At 40.6% G+C, this 24820-nt stretch overlaps 1 long non-coding RNA gene across 1 annotated transcript in view; it reads left to right on the forward strand.

The window, feature by feature from the left end:
* The first annotated feature begins 4992 nt into the window (after positions 1-4992).
* The window catches only part of LOC130543537 (uncharacterized), a 70284-nt gene continuing 50456 nt past the window's right edge, over positions 4993-24820 (forward strand). Inside the window, exon 1 of the long non-coding RNA XR_008958947.1 lies at positions 4993-5806. This is a non-coding gene — a long non-coding RNA (uncharacterized LOC130543537). The remainder of the gene's footprint in view (positions 5807-24820) is intronic.

Below are 24820 nucleotides of genomic sequence, written 5' to 3' on the forward strand. Positions count from 1 at the left end.
CAGTGTATAGGTCTTTCATCTTCTTGGTTTAATTTACTCCTAGGTATTTATTTTTTGATGCAATTATAAATGAGATTATTTTCTTTTTTTTTTTTTAAAGATTTTATTTATTTATTTGACAGAGATAGAGATAGCCAGCGAGAGAGGGAACACAAGCAGGGGGACTGGGAGAGAAAGAAGCAGGCTCATAGCGGAAGAGCCTGATGTGGGGCTCGATCCCGTAACGCTGGGATCACGCCCTGAGCCGAAGGCAGACGCTCAACCGCTGTGCCACCCAGGCGCCCCATGAGATTATTTTCTTAATTTCTCTTTCCAAGAGTTCATTATTAGTGCATTGAAATGTAACAGATTTCTGTATATTGATTTCGTATTCTACAAGATTACTGAATTTACTTATTAGTTCTAACAGTTTTTTCATGGAGTCTTTAGGATTTTTTTTTTTTAATATAATACCATGTCATCTGCAAACAGTGAAAATTTTATTTCTTCCTTTGCAATCTGGATGCCTTTTATTTCTCTTTTCTTTCTTTCTTTCTTTCTTTCTTTCTTTCTTCTTTTCTTTTCTTTTCTTTTTCTTTCCTTTTCTTTTCCTTCCTTCCTTCCTTCCTTCCTTCCTTCCTTCCTTCCTTGTCTAATTGCTCTGTCTAGGACTTCTAATACTATGTTGAATAAAAATGGTGAGAGTGGGCTTCCTCTTCATGTTCTTGACCTTAGAGTATGAGGTTATTTTGCATTGTATGGCCTTTATTATGCTGAGTCACATTCCCTCTATACCTGCTTTGTTGAGAGTTTTTATCATAAATAGATACTAAATTTTGTTGAATTTTTTTGGCCTCTATCAAGATGGTCATATGATTTTTACCCTTCAGTATCACATTATTGATTAGCAGATGTTGAACTATTTTGTATTCTTGGAATAAATCTCATTTTATCATGGTATGTGATCCTTTTAATGTATTATTGAATTTGGTATGGTAATATTGTGTTGAATATTTTTGCATCTATGTTCTTCAGGGATGTTGGCTTATAATTTTCTTTTCTTTTGGTATCCTTGTCTGGTTTTAGTATCAGGCTAATGCTGCCTTGTAACATGAGCTTGGAAGTGTTCCCTCTTCTTCAATTTTTTTTGGAAGAGTTTGTGAATGGTTGGTATTAATTCTTAGTTAAATATGTTTATCTTATTCAATCTATTTTTTCAACATTTTTCTTTATTTTTATCTTCTATAATCCTGTAAAATTAGGAAGAAAACATCTTGGCTTCCTTTTGGAACTAAAAGAACCAAAACACAGTAAGATTGTAGATTATACAATATGCGTTAATAAAAGAGAACAGAAGCCAGTGTTCTCCTGTTTGTTGGCTCTTGCATTATTTTTACCATAATGACATTGAATGAAGCCTGATATACATTAGGTGAACTTTAGGGATGGTTGTTGTTTATTTTGCCTTGATTTCTCTTCTAAATGTCTTTTCAGTGTTATTGTAAGATAAACAATGTATTCATGATAAGACAAACTATATTCAAAGTAAGGCTTTGCACTTTTTATCACCTATTCTTTTTTAAATTGTAATCTTTGAAACATTTACCTATATGTAATTCCACTGAAGCATTATGAAGCAGCTTCATCATGAGGAAGGGGTAGTTTATGTTTTCAAACATAGAACTAGACTGAAACATGTATATATTTTTAAAAAGACTTGTGGTTTTGAATACTTTTAACTCCTAACTACTTTCTTTTTTTTTTTTTTTTTAAAGATTTTATTTATTTATTTGACAGAGACAGCCAGCGAGAGAGGGAACACAAGCAGGGGGAGTGGGAGAGGAAGAAGCAGGCTCCCAGTGGAGAAGCCTGATGTGGGGCTCGATCCCAGAATGCTGGGATCACGCCCTGAGCTGAAGGCAGATGCTTAACGACTGTGCCACCCAGGCGCCCCTCCTAACTACTTTCTTGACTGATAAAATCTTTATTCTGTTTTTAAAGTACATCTTTAGTTACTTGAGTATGTTCTGAAAGCTGCTAAACTTTTGTAAATCATGAGAAGGATTGTGTTTCCCTGTTAAGAATTTCCAAAAATAGTTTGATACCAGGTTTAAAAATTCCAAAAAAAAAAAAAAAAGAGAGAGAGAGAGAGAATTGTATTAATGTATTCAATCTTTTCTCTATTCTCTCTGTATTCTCCTCCAAACTTACATAAACGTAGTAGACAAGCGTGAACCCAATCCTTATGTGCTCACATTCGGCGCACACTGGAGGATAATCACTTATTTTCGTCATAATGGCATTGGTATGTATTTTGTTCCTGGAATGGAACTAGAAAATCCAATCTATTTTTGTTGATGAGTTCCAAGGCCAATAGCTATTTCATTATCATGTCATACAAGTTGTTTGGCTAGTTTTTACTGGGAGAATATGCAAAAATGACTGAAAAAAGCAAATATAATCAAATAAAAATTCAACTCATGCTGCCTATAAGGTCTCACTGCGGTGTACGTGTTTTACAAAAATGTTGATGACGTAGCTGTAAAACTCTGTTTTATTTTTCAGTCGTAACTTAGTGGTAACAAATCTGTGCATTTCATTAGAGAACCAATAACACTGGTGCTTACCTTGTGCAGATCACTTTCTTTTGATACAATGGTGTCTCTAACCTCAAAAACCTTAGAGTAGAAGGAAATCTAATAATACCACCATAATTGTAAAGGGTTTCGGAAGCATCAGGGTAAAGACTTCGCTACTTTCAGAAAAGACTAAATTCCCCAAGAGATGAGGCTTAAACGCAATTTTTTAATGAAGAGAAGGGGTGAAAGTTGGGAGCAAATGGAGAAAACGTTCTCAGAGGGAAGCTTGAACAGAATTCATTTTTGGAAGTGGTTTAGCTAAAGATAAAAATTGTTCAATGAAAGCTTTTAATAATTGTCCCCAGTAACTGTTGTGGGAGTGAGTTAAGGAATGTGTCAGGTGTCTAACACACAAGTTGAAGTCCCTGTAAGGTTTGGTTAATAGGAGTCATGGGATCCAAACCAGTCTTGAAAGAACTCCTACCCCAGTGACTGGCTGGCTGAGCAAGGCTCAGCTGGAGGGACGGCTGACTGTGGATTTGCTGGGGGGGGGGGGGGGGGGGGGGGCGTCTGGGAGAGTGAACAGCAACCATCAAGGAGAGAATAAGTATCTAGACAAAGAACTCTGTTTTCTCTTCTACTCACAGAATGCTTTTGTACTCTTTTTAAAAAAGATTTTGTTTATTCATTTGAGAGAAAGAGAGAGTGCGCTCAAGAGGGGGAAGGGCAGAGGGAAAGAATATCCAAGCAGACTCCTGCTGAGTACAAAACCCAGCACGGGGCTCAGTCTCATGACCCAGAGATCATGACCTGAGCTGAAACCAAGAGTTAGATGCTTAACCGACTGAGCCACCCAGGTGCCCCTACTTTTATACTCTTAACACTTCACTTCCGGACATCAAAGTTTGGGCTTTCCACACCAAGCAATTCTGACACTAACTGCCTGGAATTAGTGCAGACCCCACAGGATAAGGGCTCAGTCCCACGAAATTGCTTTTTACTTCAGATACCAACTGCAGTTAGTGGGTCCCCAGGTTGCCCACAACTTCTGCCTGACTTACTTCAATTTGGATTTTCCCATGACTCCCTCCTTGGGTTCAGTCATTTGCTAGAACAGCTCACAGACCTCAGGGAAATGCTTACTTACATTTATGGGTTTATTATAAAATAAAGAATATGATAAAGGACACAGAGGAACACCTGAAGAGGTACATAGGATGAGGTCTGCAGGGTCCTAAGTACAAGAGCTTTTACCCCTGTGAAGTTGGGATGCATCACCTTCTGGGCATAGAGATGTGTTCACCAAGTGTGTTCTAGAAGCTCCCTGAATCCTGTACTTTTGGGATTTTTATGGAAGCTTTAACATGTAGGCATGGTTGATTATTAACTCCATTTCCAATCTCTTCCCCCTCTGGAGACTGGGGGAGGGGGGTTGAAAATTCCAAGTTTCTAATCATGCATTGGTCTTTCTGGTAACCAGCCCCCGTCTAGGAGCCCATCTAGAATCACCTCATTAGAAGAAAACTCCTATTACCTAGGAAATTCCAAAGGACTTAGGAGCTCTTTGTCAGACATTCCTATCACTCAAAAAATTCCAAGGGTTCTAAGAGCTCTGTCAGGAACCAGGGTCAAACACCAAATACTAACAGGAACCAGGAGCAGGGAACAATATATATTTCTTCCTTATTCCACAGAGGACTTAAGGACATAAATGTAATGCTTTTAAGAAAGCCTTAGTGTGCTATTGTAATATTTTATAACTGTCTTCTAGCAGGTTAGAAAATGAACCAGTTAATATTTTTGACAACACAAACTAAAACTTCAATCAAAAAAGACTAGACTTGACTTTCATTTGTTTTGAAGTTCACCATTTTACATTTTTAAAAAGCGGCACATGGATTATACATGAATGCCACTTCCTGGACTAACAAAACCACATCAATCTGATCATTGCTTTCTGAATAATGCATATGAACAGCATGAAACAAACTATGCAGTGCTCTGTACTTGTTGGCAACAAAAAAAAAAAAAGAAAAATATCTTTATGGGAATCGTTAAAACCATTGTTTAGGAGCAGAAAAACAAACCGATACGTTATTTTCGGAAGCAGAATAATCCATAAATGTGGGGGCGGGGGAAGCAGCCTGGGAAGCATTTGTTCTATACCTTCAAATTTTCAGATTAAGAAAAATATTAACTGTTGAAATGTGACAGAAAATTGTCTATGGTAAATGCAGTTAAATACATAAATTGGAATATAAGCAGCAAGTCAGGGTCAAATGCAAATTTATCAAGACAGGAAATTCACCCACTACAATAAAAACAAAGTTATCTGTGACCCCATCTATTACATTGCTAATATTGAGACAAATCTATTGATTATGATAGCTGTTAACTAGATTAGAATTCGATTAATAAATATTAGGTTGTTAATTTCACACTTATGCATACAATGACTCCCTTTCCAGGTTTTCCTATTTACTTCTCAAATGAGATAGAAAACCTACGAAAAAGATCAGAAACATTTATTCACTTTGAGTCTTTGAGATTTTCACTCCCTTTTATAAAAATAAAAAACTCACTTAAATTTCTATGGCAGCCAATGGGAGAACAAACTGAAATGTGAAATCCTCATATTTCTCCTATCATTCCAACCAGGTGTCTTTATGAAAGGAGCCAGGTTTATATCTACACAGCATATGAAGAAGGCAGCATATTAGAAATATGCACTGGACAATGTTTGTATAGGAAACATGGGGAAAGAGTGAGTTTGAGGGTGTTTTTTATTCTTCCCCAGCTAAGCTCCACGGTGAAGTGAGGAGGCTCACAGGAAGACCAGGCTAGCTCTGTGCCTTCCAGATTCCTGGAGGGTTGAAAGCAGTTCACATTAAACAAATAAATAATACCCCAACCTCTAAGAGGGGTGCTGGGTGTAGAAGAGAAAAATTGGAAAGATGGTTGATGAGTTTGGGGAACAAGAAAACAGACAAAGATGGAGAAAAATGCTGACTTGTTTATTTGACCTTCAACCCCTCAGGGGCAAACATTAACCTCCTACTTTTAATTAGTTTTTGTCTGCTCACACAGGGGCAAAGGGAAGCCTTGTGTGCAGGGCCCTGGTGCAGTACACCACAGAGCCCTCCTGGGACAGGAAGCATGGGACAGATGTCCCCTTCGTGACTGCAGTCACTTGAGAAAACCTCCAAGGCAGAGGAAGACAATTATGGCTGAAGGAGCTTCCCACTGAAGTGAGTGAAACCCAGACAACATCCAGAGCTTTAAGACAAGAGGCTTTTTAAAATATGTTCCACTTCAATAGTGGAAGAGATTTTCCCAAAATGGTAGATGCGTTTGCCATCCGTGTTGTAGGTTTGTGAAATTGAAATAAAAATAGCTGAAATAAAAAAATGTGGTTGATGAAGTTTGTATCCTCAAGTCACAAAATTCTTGAAATTTGAAGACTAAAATTTGTGATGGCAGAGGGGGAAGTTGAGAGGGGGAAGCTGAAATCAGTTTATCAGATGCAACTGGATGAGAGACCAGAAGACCATGCTTTTTGCTTGGCACACCCAGGCCCTACATGATTTAACTCTTGGTTGCCTTGCGGGCCTGTAGCTCCCCACTCCTTGGATTTGGAAACTATAGGCCTGCAAGAGTGTGCACAGTTTTCGGTTGCGTGTGACTCCCTCTCCTTGGAAATTCCTCCCTGTATCTTTTATCTTGCTAGTGGATCCTCAATTTTTATCCCCCAGTTTGAAACTCGTCTCCTCCAGGAAGCCCTAGGCAGTGATGCTAAGATTTTATTCTCTTTGAATCATCTATTTCTTTGTTAATCTCCCCAACTAGACTGTAAGTTTATTCATCCGTTCATCCATCCATTGGCCAAGGATTTATCTTTCTATGCCCACCATCACAGACTCTGGTGGACCAGATGGAAAGGGTCTTTGCTCTCATACTCTTCCAGTCAAGGACAGGACCCAGAATCTTTGATTTTCTCAGCACCTCTGCGTAATCTTGAAGGTTCACTGAGTTGCCAGATGTGTCATGGAGAGATTCAAAAGTTCTGTTTGTGGGGTTTTATCGCTTTGGTAATACAAAAAGCTACATCTAGTCCTTGTCAGACATTGTTCAGGCTATCAATTAGGGATGTGTTTGGCTGCATATAAGAAGACCCAATGTACAAATAAGGGTATAGTGCTTTTCACTTAGCAAGAGGTGTGTAGCTAGGCAGGCTGTTGTCTCCACAACGCCATCGGGGATTCTGGCTCCGCTTGTAGGCACTCCTAACCTTGCCTCGTAGTGGCACTGCTCCAACTTTAGTATCACACTGCATTCCAGGCAGAAGGAAGAAGAGGGCAAAGGGCAAAGGTGCAGGCTAAATGAGCTGACCTCCTTTCAGGAGATTTCCCTAACGTTACACTCAGCAAGTTCCACTTAGGCGTCATTGGCCGTAAAGTACGCCATTAAGACCACAGCAGAGCTATAAGGCAGTCTGAAAAAAGAAAATGTTATAAACTAGTCATACGTTGTTACCATGAACAAAATTGAGGTTTATTTGTGGAAGAAGAGAACACGCACATTGGGTAGACAATCAGCAGTGTCTCCCATTTAGAGAAATCATTCTCGTAAGTCATTTTACTCATTTGTTTGTACATATTACACAGTCAGTTCCTAACTCTGGATTGACTGAATTTCTGAAAATGTTCATTTCTATATTTATCATTTGTAACTCGAGTTGTATTTACTCATAGTGAAATTATAGAATGTGTTTTGAATGCTCATTTATTCCCAGTGTGTTCCAAACGACAGAATATATCAGGATTATATGGTACAGAGGTAAACTTGGAAAGTACCGGAAGATTTTTAACTCTCCCGACAGTTGCAGGAAGGTTTATCCTGTTTGGTGCAAAGCCGAACATCTGATAACAAGTGACCCTCTCAAGAGATAAAGGAAACAATGAATGAAATTGACAGGGTGGACTTAATTCTTACCCAAAAGGAAGAATTAGATACATGGTGTAGCGTAAAGAGCCTAGGTTTAAATTCCGGGCTTTTGTGCTAATTGGCAATTTGGCCTTGGGCTATTTACTCAATCTCCCAAAGCCTCCATTTTGTCACCTATAGAATTGGGATAGTGCGAAGTACTTCATGGGGTTCTTGGAACAATTCTGTAAGACAATATGTTTCTTAAAGCCTAATACAACCTAATAAAGTCTGAGTTTCCTTTTTTTACTATAAAAGACATATTTGTATTTTCAAGTGGAAGCAATTGAACTATTTAGGGAGAAATCATCCTTTTGGTATTAATAAACCTTAAAAAAGGGAATTCTAGGTATAAACGGGCTTTAAAAATACAAATTTGCTTTGTGAGCATAAAAATTATGGCATTTCTGTTTTTTCTTTCTTTTTCTTTCTTTCTTTCTTTCTTTCTTTCTTTCTTTCTTTCTTTCTTTCTTTCTTTCTTTCTTTCCTTTCTTTCCTTTCTTTCTTTCTTTCTTTCATGCTCTACACCCTGCATAGAACCCAACATGGGGCCTGAACTCACTACCCTGCGATCAAGATCTGAGCTGAAACCAAGAGTCAGACACTCAGCCGACTGAGCCACCTAGGTGCCCCCCAAATGATGGCATTTCTTGACATAGACTTCAGAATTTTGCAAGACAAAATAGATATGAATTTACCACCACAGATTTTTAAAGGGAAAACAATTTAAGGAGATTGGTAGACAATAATGAATGACATTTGGGCCGCACCATTACTGTGATGAGAAAGAAACCAGTAGCATGCAGATTGCATCCCAATCAATAGCCGTAGCTTTTAAAAACTGCACACAGAGGGTGGTGGAAAAGGGCCCCTATGTAAAGATGCTGTGTGGCTCTGGAATAGCCAGCCTGTCCAGCCAGATCAGAGCCCCTGGGAAGTTCTTTGCACCTCTCTTGAGGCTGTACTTCAGGAGGCTATTTTGTAAATCAGAACAAGTCAGGAGGTGATTCAGGTAAATCAGGAATTTGGAACACCTGCATACTGAACAGTTAATGAAGGTGATAGCATTTGATCTGGAAAAAAAAAAAAAAGACATCACTAGAGACCCAATGTGAGACTCCAACGACTCAGAAGCTGTCATGAGGTCCAGCCCTTGGAGTAGAGGTAGCAAGATGGTGATCTCATGGAAGTATTGTGTTTGTCCAGTTCAGCATTGGCCCAAGTAAATTTTGTGAATGTTTTGAAGTCGCAGTCTACTCTCTCTTCTGTTGAAGAATTAGAAATTCTGTCTGTCTTTATAGCAGCAGATAGGTGAAGAGGAGAGAGGGCCCCAGGTACAGACTCTGTGATCCTCAATGTCTCTTACAACCTGAGATGTATTCATAGCACTCTTTCACCATCTTTGGCCAGACTTCTTCTAATAGGACAATTATGGGTTGTTCGTTGTTGTTGTTGTTGTTGTTTGCATATTTCTGTCAGATTTTTTCTTATTCTCAAAAAGCATCACTTATTGGCATTCAAGGTTGTGGCCTATGGTTTAGATTTATTGTTTCCTGTGTTGGCTGGAGAACTAGAATGTATGAGATTTTAGCTCAATTAAAGAGCTTCCTGGCAGTGTTGTTTCTTAAGAGGAGTGAACAGTGTTTTCACCATGTGGCCATTGATGGTGAGTTCTCAGTAACTATGAATATTAAAGAAGAGGCTGAATGCTACAGTGTGGAAATAACCTAGATGTTCATCTACGGATGAATAAAGAAAAAAAATATACATACAATAGAATATTATTTGTCCTTTAAAAAATCAGTAAATCTTGCCACGTGGAACAACACAGATAAACCTTGAGTACCTTACGCTAAGTGAAATAGGGCAGTCTTAGGAAGATAAATACTGCACCATTCCACTTCCATGAGGTACCTAAAGTAGTCAGACACATGGAAGCAGAGATGAGAATGGTGGTTGCCAGGGCCTGCTGGGAGGGAGAAATGGGTGTTGCCATGGAACAGGTGCAAAGTTGCAGTTACGCAAGTTGAGTAAGTTCAGGAGATCTGCTTATAACATTGTACCCATAGTTAGCAATACTCTGTGGAACCCATGACAATTGTTAAGAGGGTAGATCTCATGTTAAGTGTCCTTACCACAGTTAACAAAACATAGAAAAGGAAGAAAAGGCTGAATGCTGTCAGTGACGTTGCATGAACAAGTCTTGCATGTCATAGGACAGTTCACCATTGCTGTGCTACAGCTCAAAGGTGGGACCATGACGCCCACACAGTCGTGCCACCACATCTGGCCACAGGAGAAAGAAAAATGACTTTTTAAGAAAAGTGTAACTGAGGTTGAATTCTGTACTGATAATGTTGGGCTGAACTGGTGAGAAGATGGAGGATAGAGGTGGTGTAGAGTAAGGCTCAGCCTGCTGCAAATTCAAGATAAGAGGCAAAGTGGGGCGCCTGGGTGGCGCAGTCATGTAGTTTCGGCTCAGGTCATGATCTCAGGGTTGTGAGATCAAGCCCTGCATGGGGCTCTGCGCTCAGTGCAGAGTCTGCTTGGGTTTCTCTCTCCCTCTCCCTCTGCCCCTCCCACTTGTGCTCTCCCTCTCTCCTCTCTCTAAAAATAATCTTTAAAAAAAGATAAGAGGCAAAAGAAAGAAAAAGGAAGGAAGGAAGGAAGGAAGGAAGGAAGGAAGGAAGGAAGGAAGGAAGGAAGGAAGGGAGAAGAAAGAAAGAAAGAAAGAAAGATGACATGTTGCTGGGAAAATAAGAGAACTTTGCTTTGTGGGTCTCTAAGAAGGTATGGGTATTGTCAGAGCAGTAAATGCTTCTATTCAGACAGTGCTGACGGGCAACCACACATGATAACCAGGGATGCTGGTAGAGAGTCTGTGAAGCTCTGTTATGTAAGACAGTGATTGCATTGCGATTATTGCTAATTTGTTTCGTACTCCTATCAGTCCTTTAATCTCTTTAAGCTTACTGCCAAAATGTTCAGAACGCATAAGTGTACTGCAAACACAAAACAATTGAAGCCTGGACTAGAAGACTGAACCAAATGGCCTTGGCTTTGGTCCAGCTCTGAGACAGTGATACACTGTCATGTAGATGCTAAATAGGAAAGCTCTACTGTGAACTCATCTCCTATTTTAAAGATGATAAGAATGTAGATAAACAAAGGCCCAATTTTTGATGGATCCAAAGATATGAGACTTGATTGATACATTGTTTTTTTTTTCACATTCAATGCCACATAGTTTTGGGCAGAGCAGAAATAGGACAGCAGTTTACATATATCTATGTCACCACACACTATTTATGGATTTGATTAAGGAAATAAAAGACTTTCTGCCAGTTTATTTACCATGTATTGTACTATTGATCCCCAAACAGGTGTTATTTTGTGAGGTGGGTCTCTAATACCCAATAACCCATAGGTTATGCCTTTATACTTGAGCCAGTGATTATGAGCTACAACTTAAGGAGAAACTTGCAAATAAATGTAAACTAATGTGCAAAATTCAAATTTGAAAGTCAATGGTAAAAACAATTTAATCTCAACAGAACAGCACTCAAATTGCCTTTCTTCTCCTCAAGATGTTTAATTTCAAGGGGCTTTTTTGGTAGCGGTAGAGCATTTTGAACCACTTTGTTGTGGATTTATGACACTATTTCTTCCCTGGGGTAAGTCGTTCTTCCCTTAGGAGATTTTTTTTTTTTTTTTTTTTTTTTTTTGGCAGGGCGAGAGACAGCCAGCGAGAGAGGGAACACAGGCAGGGGGAGTGGGAGAGGAAGAAGCAGGCTCATAGCAGAGGAGCCTGATGTGGGGCTCGATCCCTGAACGCCAGGATCACGCCCTGAGCCGAAGGCAGACGCTTAACGACTGAGCCACCCAGGCGCCCCCCCCACCCCGCCTTAGGAGATTCCTGCTCATTTATGCATTAAGGAAAGGGTATACAGTTTTTGGTGACAGATTAGACAACTATTTTCTTTTTCTTTTTTTTTTTTAATTTTTATTTATTTATTTGAGAGAGAGCAAGCAAGAGAGAACACAAGTGGTTGGGGGGAGAAGGGCATAGGGAGAGGGAGAAGCAGACTCCCCACTAAGCAGGGAGCCCAATGTGGGGCTCAGTCCTGGGACATTGGGATCATAACCTGAGCCAAAGGCAGATGCTCAACTGACTGAGCCACCCAGGTGCCCCAAATTCTCTCCAGATTTTTATCTCAAGATTTTTATTTTTCATTTTCAAAGATTTAATTATCATGTGTCTTGGTATGAATTTCTTTCTTCTTTCTTTCTTTCTTTCTTTCTTTCTTTCTTTCTTTCTTTCTTTCTTTCAGAGAGAGAGCGCACGTGCACATGTGAGTGGGAATGGGGAGGGGCAGAGGGAGAGAGAGAATCCCAAGCAGGCTTCATGCCCAGCATGGAGCCAGATGTGGGGCTGGATCTCAAGACCCTGAGATCATGACCTGAGCTGAAATCAAGAGTTGGAGGCTTAACTGACTAAGCCACCCAGGCTCCCCCTTGGTATGAATTTCTTTGTGTTTATCCTGTTTGGGTTTCACTCAGGTTCTTGAATGTATAGGTTTGTTTCTTTTACCAAATTTAAAGTTTTCAGCCATTGTTTTTTCAAATATTCTTTCTACCCTCCTTCTCTTTCTCCAGGACTCTGATGATATGACTATCAGATCTTTTGTTATTATCCCATAGGTCCATAAATCTCTGGTTTTTCATTTTCCTTTTTTTTTTTTAAGTCTATTTTCTCTCTTTTTCAGATTGGGTTAATTTTCTTGTTCTGCCTTCAAGTTCACTGATTCTAACCTCTGTCCTCCTCACTCTACTATTGAGCCCATCAAGCAAGTGTTTTCTTTTAAATTTCTGTTACTATATTTTTCAGTTCTATAATTTCCATTTGATTCTCTTTTATAACTTCTATTTCTTTGCTAAGATTTTTTTCTCATTTATCTCAAGAGAATTTGTAATTGACTGCTGAAACATTTTTATGATGATTGTATTAAAATCCTTACCGGAGAATCCCAGCATTTGATCTATGTAGGTGTTGTATTTGTTGATTGCTTTTTCTCATTCAAGTTGTGATTTTCTTGGTTCTTGATATGACAGGCAATTTTCTATTGTCCCTTAGGCATATTATTTGTTTTGTTAGGACATTCTGGGTCCCTTAGGTTCAGCAAGCAGGTTTTAGCCTACTTTTTCCAATGGCAGTTTAATTTTTAGCACCTTTGTGTTGTTATTTTTATTTGTTTGGTGTACCAGATGCCCCTGGGGCTCTCACTGGTCTTGGCTGGTGTTGTCTAAGGGGGTGGAAGGGATTTCCCCAGCCTGAGCCACCAGGGGTCTCTCAGTGGGAGAAGGGCATGGTAGGATCCCTTCCTGCTCTCGTGTCCCTGAAGAGTGGGGACAGGGAGGGTGTCAGACCTGATGAGACAAAAAGACTTCCTGGACCAAGCTGGCAGCTGTTGCTTCTGCTGGGCCACTCATCTGCCTGCCCTGGTGTCTCTGGCCCAGGAGAGTCTCAGGCCCTCAGAGATGAAAAGGTTTCCCATACCGGGCTGCTTGCTATGACCGGGTCCCGTGATCTGGTCTCACACACCTGCCCAGATCAACATAACATTTGAAAATTACCTTTAATTGTGATATGTCGGAAAAGTCAGTGTAATTATGGTTGGGAATATTTCCAGGGTGTGTTTGTGAAGCTGATTTGTGAAGCTCTGTTTCCTAGAACTCAGTGCCCACAAGCTTTTCATGGGCATAATCTAATATTGCTTCTTAAGACATCAGTTGTCGTTTTATCTGATGGAATGGTGGTATCCAAAGAGTGTTGTGCCAAGCTGGAGAAGGGCCCAGAGGTGGATCATAGGGTTTTACCTTGGTCATTGGTTTTATAGCAGAATTGGATGTGGCAGACAATAGGTACACTTATCAGATTTGATACACATTTGTAATTATAATTAGTTTCTCCTACTTCGTGGGATGGGGACCAACTTCCTCACTTTCCTGCTCTCTCCAAATGAAAAAAAAAATAAACTTTGGTACATCCAGACAATAGAATATTATTCAGTGCCAAAAATAAATGGGCTATCAAGCCACAAAAGGACAAGGAGGAAACAAATGCATAGTCCAAAGTAAAAGGAGCCAATCTGAAAAGGCTACTTACTGCATGATTACAACCATATGACATTCTAGAAAAAGACCTGTAAAAAAAATCAGTGGTTGGCTGGGGTTGGGGACAGAGGGAGAGATGAGTAAGTGGAGCACAGAGAATTTTTAGGGCAATGAAACTGTCGTGTATGATACTGTAATGGTGGACACATGTCATTATACACTTGTCCAGACCCTTAGAATGCACGACACAGAGAGTGAATCCTGACGTAGATCATGCATGTGGGTGATAATAACGTGTCAGTGTTGCTTCGTTGATTGTAACAAATGTTAACACTCTGGTGAGGGATGTTGATGTTAGAAGAGGCTGTATGTGGGGAGGGCGTATGTGGAACTCTTGTACTTTCCACTTAATTTTGCTATGAATCCAAAACTGCCCTAAAAAATAAAGGCTGTCGGGGCACCTGGGTGGCTCAGTTGGTTAAGTGTCTGCCTTCGGCTCAGGTCAAGATCCCAGGTCCTGGGATCAAGTCCTGTATTGGTCTCCTTGCTCAGTGGGGAGTCTGCTTCTCCCTCTGCCTGCTGCTCCCCCTGCTTTGCTTGCTCTCTCTCTCTCTGATAAATAAATAAATAAATAGATGATAGATAGATAGATAGATAAAATCTTTGAAAAAAAAAAGCTATTATGTTTTTAAAAACCTGATTGATGTGATTTCTTCTCTTCCTGCTTTTTGTCTTAGTAGGTGAGGTGCCTATCCTTTTGCCCTATTTCTCACCAATTCTCAAGCCACAGCTTATGACAAAGGCCGATGTGTCATTCAAATCCACAGAGTGCCATTCACATAGACTAAAATGTGAATAGTGCCACCCCCCCCCACCGCCAGGAGTCGGGCATCCTATAATCAGTCCATCCTAAACCCCCAAAGCTCTATGCTCTCTCCCTCCTCGTGATGCTTGATATCTCCCAGTGAGCCTTGAACAGCATATTTTCCTTTTCTTAGCCTAAACAGTTCCTCCCATTTTTCACTCAAAGCAAGGTCAAGTGGCACCTTGCTTCCCAACCCCTTTCCCCACTTCCCTAACCCTCATCATGACCAGCTTTCCCTTCTCGAAGTCCTTGTAACATGCTGTGCTTCTCTTGTGTTGAACTCTTCCCATTTGAGATGGTAGTTGTTAACTCAGCCTCCCTCCCCCATTTAGATCATGAGCTCTTCGAAGGGGAGTCTGTGTATTTTACTTTTTTATCTCCAGGCCTCTGCCTTTCCTACCACAGAACAGGGGCTCGGACGTGTTTGTTAAATAAATAACTAAATAACTGAGTTAATAAAGTGGCTATTACGAAAATCTGGTATAACCGGGCGTTCACGGGGTGTGCAGGATTTTTAGGGTTTAAGACTTGATACAGAGTTCATTCCTAGCCCCTACCTCTAAAATACCTCTACCCATTGGTCTATCCAGACAATATTTATTTCCCTTCATTCAGTGCAATTAATATTTATCAGGCTATGGGGCTCTATAGTTGATTCTCTGGGAAGGGGTACAAAACAATCATAAAAATAAAACACTAGTAATTTCAAAGAGCTCACGCATAGTTATTTGACTTGCTTCCTTTGTGCTTTCAAGTGTAACCCTAAATTTTCCAAACTCCTTCATCTAAGGAAGGAGGCATTCTTTCTGGCTTGAGGCATCAAACAACGCTGAGAATTCTTGCCGTTCTTCCACATGGTTTAAGAAGAGGCATTGTATCTAACGTACACCTACATAGGCTGGATAAATAGTCCTAGGGCTGACTGAGTGTGTACTACCTGCACCAGAGATGTTTCTGGAAGGAGAGGGACTTACACAAAAAATATTGCAAATAAAATGTTCGGTGGGTTTTTCTCTCATTATAAGTTACTCAAAAAACAAGCAATTATTAGGGCTTGTCCTAGAGCTCTGGCTTCTCACCTGAAAAAAAATTGATATGTCTGTCTGCTTTAATCACTCCTATGCCGGAGTTGAAACTTACCAGGACCTCCTGCTGCCAAAAATTAATTTGCACACGCATCGGGGCATGCACTGAGTGCATGGCCTGGTTTCAGGAGCAATGTGCCTGCGGTTATTTTGTAAGCTAATGTGAACTTGTATATCAGCTCTGGGTCTGTCATTGACTGGAACACTGGGCTGTGACTCAGAAAAGCCCTGTTTCTATTTTCTATTTTTGCCATTTCCCCTGACTTAATGTGTGACCTCAATCTATTACCCCTCTCTGCCTCAGTGTCTTCACCTATGCTGTGCTTTTCTTTTTACGGAGAATAATTAAGGTGGTGAAATCTTGTTTGAAAATAAGTGTTTTGCCACAGCAAAATACTGATTTTTTTTAATTGGTTCTGCAAACTGATTCTTTGTGAACCGCATTAAAAGTGAGATGTCACAAAGGACACAATGACAGAAAATCTGCCAAGTGGTATGTTAAAATAATCCTGCTGGTCACTGCGATCATTGTTCCTGACGTTATTATTCCTCATAATGCTAAGTTCACGGTGCCTTCCTGCAGAAATGCCATGGTTTGAATGTCTGTGCTATTAGATATGTCATTTACAGAGCAATGTGATGGGGAGGGTGATATTATCTTATTATAGGTATATGTGTATATATGTATATTCCCTCTCTCTCTCTCTCTCTCTCTCTCTCACACACACACACACACACACCATCTCCTGGAGAGAAAGTGGAGAGAAAGGAAAGAATGCTCTTTGCCAGGGCGCTCAGAGACAATGGCACAAGGGCAAGGAGAGACTCTGCAGGAGAAAGAGGCATGAGGTTTGGCTATTCCCCCAGAAGTCACAAGTGAGTCACATTAGAGGAGCTTCTTCTCCAAACTTAGCTAAACAACAACATGGAGAACGAGTCACTCGGCAATTAGCTTGTTTTCTAGGGGACATGGACTAATCATGTAGATTTGTCCCTTCATGCTGTTGGCTTAAAAGTTGTCACTGACCCTTCATTATGCATCAGGTCCTATTTTAGGCACTGAAGAAACACCATAAATAAGCTTTTCTTGAGGATGTAACATGAATCCATGCTTAAAAAGTAATACCCACTCCATAGAATTCCAAGTTTGGGCCTTGCTTCAGGAAATGGATTTGTCTTTACTCACCTTCTCTTTACTAGTTTCCAGCTGTCACCAGTGCTCTTTGGCTGCAGCCCAGGCCACACCAGCCTGTCTTGCATGTCCTTCGATGGACACCACATTCCTATCTCTGACCCAAGGTATGCTAGGTGATGACGGGCATCTAGTAGAAAACAGAGAATGTCGAAACCTGAAAGGACTTAAACATCGGCTTGATTCAACTAGGTTTTTTTGAGCCCTGACCTTTTTCAGCAGAGGGACAAACTGGTGAGCTGACTTAATAAGGTCACATAGCTGGTATTATAAAGAGAAGCCATGGATCTTGAGTCCTAATTCAAAGTTGGTTGCTCTTTACTGTGTCTGTGCATTAAGGAAGCTCCTTTCACTTCCAGGGCTGTGCTTTTTGTGTATTCTAGAGAGGTTGAAATGCGATGTCAGAACTATAACTTGGTGGTTAAGACTATGGGTCTGGAATCAGGCTGACTGAGTTCAGGTTCTGATGACATATCCTTATGTAAAAACTTGGGGAAGTTATTGATTGATATAGCATCTCTGTTTACTCATCTCTGTGTACCTGGGTAGAACAATAATAATCATCTCCTAGGGGTTTTTGTGGGGATAAAAAGGAAGTAATCCATATAATATAGTTAGTATAGTCTGTGACACTATTTAAGCACGTAATAAATGAAAGCAAGGTGTACAGCAAAAAACAAAAAACAAACAAAAAAAACAAACGTAAATTTTTCTCGTGGACTATTTTTGTATCAGACAGTTAAATTATAGAGACATACCTTATGTTCATACAAGTTCTTAAAACTTGAGCTTTAGATGTTACCTTCAAATTAAGATTCAAAGAACTGAAAGAAATGACTAAGAAATGTGTGAAAATTCCTTGAATGCTTCTTTGCTTAAAATAGAGAGTTAAGGGGTACCTGGCTGGCTCAGTTGCTAGAGTGGGCCACTCTTGATCTCAGGCTTTTACGTTCAAGCCTCACTTTGGATGTAGTTAAAAATAAAATTAAAAAAAATAATAATAAAATAAAATAGTTGATTTTTGGAGTCAAAGCTGGAGCAAATCTTAAATGATGTGTAAAGAAACAATAGATCTAAATTTGAATGAAGAAGGAGAAAAAGAGGACAAGACAGTGGGAATTCCATTCATTGTTTTTCCTTTTTAAAATCTCCAGTAGCTAAATTCACCTCCCAAGTTTTATAGTTGGCCCTATAATAATTTGTTTGGCTGTCGTTCTGAGCACAGAAATGTGGCCAGATATATGAATCCAGACATCCTGCAGAGCAAATAAAACACCCGTCCCTGGTTTTGCATTTCCTCACATTAGTCCCCTGGCTGATGGACTGTCTGTAGTGTGAGCCAGCTCACGACTGTGGACTACAATCCCAAAGCTGCTTCTGGAAGGGAACTTTGCCCTCACCTTTCTCTCTTTCTCTTTAAATATTTTATTTATTTACTTGAGAGAGACAACACATGTGTGCTTGAGTGCATGGGGAGGCACAGAGGGAGAGTGAAAAGCAGGCACCCTGCCGAGCAAGGAGCCCAAGTGGGGCTCGATCCCAGGACCCTGAGATCAGGACCTGAGCCGAAGGCAGACACTTAACCAACTGAGCCACCTGGTGCCCCTGCCCCTCAGCTCTCTGACCATGATTTTACTTCCTCTGCCAGGCTCAAGTGACTCAGTCTCTCTTGCCCTCATCCTCTTCTCCACTCTGTGGGCTGACGATGTGCACATATTCAAGTCTAACTGGCAGCGGAAGTAATGAAATCTCAAGCCACAGGTCTTCGTTGTTATCATTTGCATAAACCATTATGAACCCTGTACATGACTTTTCAGTGTAGAATATGAGTGCACATTGGTCAAGGAAATACACATGTTGGTTATGCCAGTGGTTCTCTCTGCTGCATGAATTTTATATATAAGTAAACACATAGATATCTGAATTGCCCCCTCCACATTTTCCTCTCTTATAATTGTTGAATGCTGTAGGAAGTTAAGCTTCCTTTTAAAAAATTCACTCATTATTCATTTGGAGAACCAAACAGGAGCCAATAGGAAAGCACCAGGATTTTATTTAACCATTTTGCTTTGGAAGAAAATAACTTCGGTAGTCTCTGTAATGCATTTTTTGTAGTGCGTGTCTTTCCCCAGGAAATTAAGTAGTAAATAATGTATTTGCCCAGTGAGTCAGTAAAAGATAGATGGTGACCTACTGTGTTTTATGACCGTGGCACTGTGGGCTCTATGTGGACATTTCTCTTGCCTTTGTCCTTTAAGACAGAATCCCATTTGCAATTTTGGCAATTGCCAGAAGGATTCCAGGTGTGTGCTTTTATACACACTCCATCCTCTACCTTTTCTTCTATTGTCCTATTTCCTTTTTTTATCCTGATTTCTACTTGTATATGAATTTCCTGTTTTATGTTTTTTTAAAGACTTCTTAAATACTTTTCAGAAGGAAGTACGAATGAGTGATAAATGAATGAATAAACTTCTCAATGTGAGTGGTACATTTGTCTTATTCTCACATTTAAGTTTTAAAATTAACCAACCCCCCCCCCAGTATTTTGCTTGGTATTACCATAGCTCCTAGGACAATCACTGCTAAATTAATCCACGTATTGTTGATTGCTTGTTTTATACCAGGTTCTGTGTAAAGCGTTAATAAAATGTTATGTGAACAGACATGGTTCCTGACCTCATGGAACCTACAGTCTATATAAATCAGGTTTTCTACTAATTACTTACTACAACATCTGTATCACTATTTTCTCTTCAATATATTTAACTTCAATATATCTTGCAATACCTTCAATATTTTAATATGTGTTTGTTTGCATTTGTGATACATACAGCTATTTACGTTAAACTTGTCTAGTCTGATAAAGAACACAGCATGCCACAATACCTTCTAGTTTTCTGTTGAAGGTGGTTAGGATTGTCAATATAAGAATTATTGATTAGGGGGCACCTGGGTAGCTCCGTCAATTGAGCATCCAACTCTTGATTTCAGCTCAGGTCATGATCTCAGGGTTATGACATCAAGCCCAAGGGCTGGGCTCCACACAGAGCATGGAACCTGCCTGGGTTTCTCTCTCTCCCTCTCCCTCTACCCCTCCCCACTCCCGACTCGCACACTCTCTCTCTCTCTCAAAAAAAAAAAAAAAAAAAGAATTACTGTTTAGGATTCTACCTCATATAATTCTCTGATAGATTTTAGTCTCTGTTACTGTAATGGTTTATAGGAAAAAATTTTATTTTCTTTTGCTCATTATAAAAGGAGTTTCCTCTGAGAGTCATGGACAATCTCTGCTACCTTATAAGTCATAGCTGAATGTTCAGCTGTTAAACTAAATCAAGGAAGTATGTTATTGTGTGTACTCATGTGTGTATATATATGTGTGTATACGTGCCCAGGATTAGACATGAGAAATATGCAGCAAGTAATTAAATCCTGATTCTCTTAAGCACGTACCTTTTCTTATCTTCTTATTCCTTTCCTCCTCATTAAAGCATTGAGTTATCTACTTGCTTATGGACTAAGTGGGTTGATCAGGCATGACACCTGCCCTCCAGTGTTATTGTCAAAAGCTTTTATTAAGCACATAATTGCACAAGGCATTGGGTAGTTGCGGCACCAAGAGAGCTGCATACTCAGAGTTTCCAGATTTTTTTTTCCTGTCAGAGATGATTCTTATGCAGCTTAATCTCCATATGCATGGAATTAAAATAGTGTTTTTGTATTTCCTGGAAGATTGATACAATGTATATCAACTCATGTTTTCTTGCATATTAATAGTCCTGTTGTGGACGTAACTATTTTTTTTCTGGTTCTTTTACTTTTATAGTATCTTTTCTTCTCTATTCTCTGTCCCTGATTTTGTCTCTCGCATGTAAAAAAGACTTCAGGGGCGCTTGGGTGGCTCAGTTGGTTAAATATCCGACTCTTGATTTCGGGTCAGGTCAGGATCTCAGGGTCATGAGATTGAGCAGCGAGCAGGGCTCTGCACTGTTGAGCAGGGAGCCTGCTTAGGATTCTCTCTCTTCCTCTCCCCCTGCCCCTCCCCTCACTTGCATTCACTCTTTCTCTTTCATAAATAAACAAACAAATAAATAAATAAATAAATAACTTATATATTTTAACAAACATTGTCGGGGAAATTCATAGGATATTAGGTTCAGGTTGATTTTTACCTGACTGACCATTTGCTCAAGTTCATTTGAGAAAAAAAAAAAATCCTTCAATAATTATAACTTGAACACTTATAATGTGCACCACAGCACTGCACAATTTCAGGGGGCACCTTTGTCGTCTCGGTGACTCATGCTTCACAACCAGATGTGTACACGAGTCCCCAGATCTCCATCTCTGGCTCTGATATTCCTCCTACATTACCAGTCTGTCTGCGGAATGTCCCACCTTCTCAGTATCAACACATCTAAAAATGACGTTTTCTTTCGCTCCTCTCAACACGATCGACTCCTTGCACTGATTTTTAATTTTTGTTCTTTCAGTCACTAAAATAAAATCCAATATCTTGAAGTTCTCCTTCTTGCTTAATATCTAAGTAGTTGCAAAAATGTTTCGCCTCTCATCAAAATGTCATGGGCATCTCTCCAGTCCTTTCCGTTGCTGGTTCTAGCGCCTCTACTTTAGGGTCCTTATTAATTCATGTGTGGCTTACTGCCAGTCCTCTTGCTTAACAGAGCCTTTCTCTGTTTCGCTGATCAAAACGCCACTTAAAACTCCCACTAAAACTAGCTGGCTGCCACAACTCCAAGAGATTTTTCTTCTAAGCACTCCTGTGGAATTTATCTATTATTTTCTGACATAGATCAATGAAGTTGACAGCTCCTTGAGGGGCAGGACTTCTCCTGTTGCGTTGCGTACCATCTGCACACCCAGCACTGTGACTATCACCTTGTCCAGGATCAGGAAATAAACACATCCTCAGACCTCTTTCTGAACTCCCAGTGCTTCTCTGCAACTACCTTTTACACATCTCTAGCTGAGAACATCAAACCCAATAATCATTGTGTCCTCATCGAATCTCTTTCCCCTTTATTTCCTATTTCTGTGAATTTTTTCACCCTCCACCCAGTTGCTCAAGCCAGAAACCTTGGCTCATCCTTAAATCTTCCTCTGCCTCAGCTACAACATCTACGCGGTCACTAGATTCTGGGGAATGGTCCCAGCATGCTGTTACCTCCTTAAGTTTCCCTGACCCGTCCTTGGCGCCATTGCCTTCGCATGAACTCTGATTCTCACTGGGATTTCTACGGTGTTCCCAGCTGCTCCCCTGTCCTTTCATTGTTCTTCCTCAAACCCATTCTCCACAATGCCATTTAGTGATCTGTATACATTGGGAAACTGATCCTACCACTTTGTTGCTTAAAACTGATCCTGGTTTACCAGTAGCCTTCATGGTGAAGTTCAAACTCCATAGCAGGAAAAGACCAGTTTTCTGACCCTTGCTGTCTTTCCACTTCTTTCCTCCCTTTACACCCAAAACCTGAGTAATGGTGATTAACTCTCCAAAGATCTTTGCCCCGGGTAATTTGTCAAAGCCATTCATGATAGTTCTGAATTATCTTTTCTAACGATTATTTAGGAAAGGCTAAATGACCCAGTTTTGGCCAATGGGGTGTGAAAGGAAGTTTGCTGATGATATTCTAGGAAATATTTCCTGGTCTAAGGTATAGACCCAAAGGAAAGACAGCTTCTTTCTGCTCCTGGGCATTGCTGTGGCAGCAAATAATGTCTAGAGCTGTGCAGCCATCTTGCTACAAGTATGAGGAAGAAACTATAAAAGGGAGGAGGGCAGAGCCATGAGATCTGTAGGAAAGCATTGTGGGAGCCTCTGCTGCCCTGCTCCTGGGGTATGCCCTATTGATGAGCATCCTTCTAGGTGGAATGGTGCATTGCCTTATTGCTTGGGCTGATCCAAGTTTAAGTTTCCTGTTATCTGCAGATAACAGGAATTGCTCCAAACACACTGTGCTTTCTCTTCCCTTCTGATCTGTGTACGTGCTCCCAACTAAAATGCCTTTTTTTCTAGACTTCAGGGCTTAAAAAGAGTCAGGCCTTTCCCAATAGCCCAAGGTATACATTGTAGACTCTTTGTTTGCCCAAATCTTAGAACTTATCACTACAATTAAAATTACTCATCCATATCCTCCAGTAGTCTTGTTCTTGACATGTCAGTCACAGTCCTTTTATGCCCATGGTGTCTTTTAATTCATTCACTTATACATTTATTTGATAAATATTTATTGAGCACATACTATGTGCCAAGTGTTGTTGTAGATACTGGGATATGAGAGTAAATCAAATCAATAAATTACTTGCCATCATGGAGTTTAAATTCTAGTAGAGAAGGCAGTCAATAAACCAAATAGATATACAATATGTATAAGGAGTTCAAGGAGATAGGGATGGGGTGAAGAATCATAATTTAAATAAAAGTTCTGAGAAAAGTGCTGAGGGAAATTAGGGAGATAGCACCTGGATGCCTGAGGGAGGAATATGTCAGGGAAAGAGAGGGAAGGGTCCTGAGAGGGGAGAGGGCTTGGCTTTCTGAGGAGCAACAAGTAGCTGGCATGGCTGGAGCAGGTTGGGGGAAGGGCAGAGTGAGGAAGTATCCTAGGGATGGCTGTGGGGTCTCGTAGACATGGATGTTTAGGTTCCATTCAGAATGGACTATTTTCAGCAGAGGAAAGACACGGCTTGAGTGGGGTTCTAAATGTGTTGCAGCACCTTCTATGTGAGGAGTGGGCTGGAGGCGAGGAGGGTGGAAGCAAGAGACCATCACTGTGGTCCAGGAGTGAGGTGGTGGTGGGTGGACCAGGCCATGGGCTTGGCGATTTCTAAGGGACATTGCCATGATCACTTGAGAAAAAGCAGCCCTAGACTCCCGATCAGACAGCTCACTTCCCACTGCCATGTTGCCCCAGCCCCAGCTACTGGACTAGGTGTTGATGACCCATCCCATGGATCCTACCCATAAACTCTTCACTGACCTATGAAGCAGCCTCAAATGAAAAACACAGTCAAGATATGAATGAATCAAAGGAGACATGAATGAAGTAGGTGGAAGTATCAATGGCAGAGCATGGAGTAGGATCTGTGCCCTGAAGCTGCTGTGGCAGAGACAAGTTGGCTTGGTCTCTAGAGCAGCTGTGGGTGCTGAGTGGACTTTGAGTTCCACTCTATGGGACCCACAGTGGGACTCTTGTTATCAGGAGTCCTGGTATTTCCTGTTATCCTCTCTAATTGTAGACTTACTATCAACCTTTATTAATAGAAAAATACTTGAGTGAACCCATGCTCCTTGCATCTGAGCACCAGGATTTTTGGGTTGCACATAACAACCTCTTAGGGTATGTGAGATGGTTGGCATTTAATTGTGGCCTTAGAATGAGTTTACCCAGGCTCAGATCTCACCATGGTTGCCAAGAGCCCATGATTTGCAGTGACAGATGAAGTTTTGCCTGTGATTTTTTTTTCTAAGATTTTATTTATTGGGTGCCTGAGTGGCTCAGTTGGTTAAGCATCTGCCTTTGGTTCAGGTAATGATCCCAGCGTCCTGGGATGGACCCACATCGGGCTCCCTGCTCAGTGGGGAGTCTGCTTCTCCCTCTGCCCTTCACCCTGCTTGTGCTCTCTCTCACTCTCTCGCTCTCTCTCAAATAAATAAATAAAATCTTTTTTTTTTTAAAGATTAGTAAGGAGCCTGATGTGGGGCTTGACCCCAGGATGCTAGAATCATGATCTGAGCCAAGGCAGATGCTTAACAGACTGAGCCACCCAGGTGCCCCTTGCCTGTGATTTTAAACATGCCCCAAACATGTCCCTCTTGAAGGCAGTACTCTATGTGTCTGGGTTGCTGCTGTGTTCGAGAAATGTCAAGGGGCTCAGAAATGTAAAGACAAAGAAGTTGGATGGTTGCCTCTCGCAGTGTTAGATGCCTTCAAAAATAAAATTTCAAGCTCTGTCCTGGGTTGTTCAACTAATGGCAGATAAGGAAACAAAGCACCATTAT

Source organism: Ursus arctos, unplaced genomic scaffold (assembly GCF_023065955.2).
Source record: "Ursus arctos isolate Adak ecotype North America unplaced genomic scaffold, UrsArc2.0 scaffold_13, whole genome shotgun sequence".
NCBI classification, from domain to species: Eukaryota; Metazoa; Chordata; class Mammalia; order Carnivora; family Ursidae; genus Ursus; species Ursus arctos.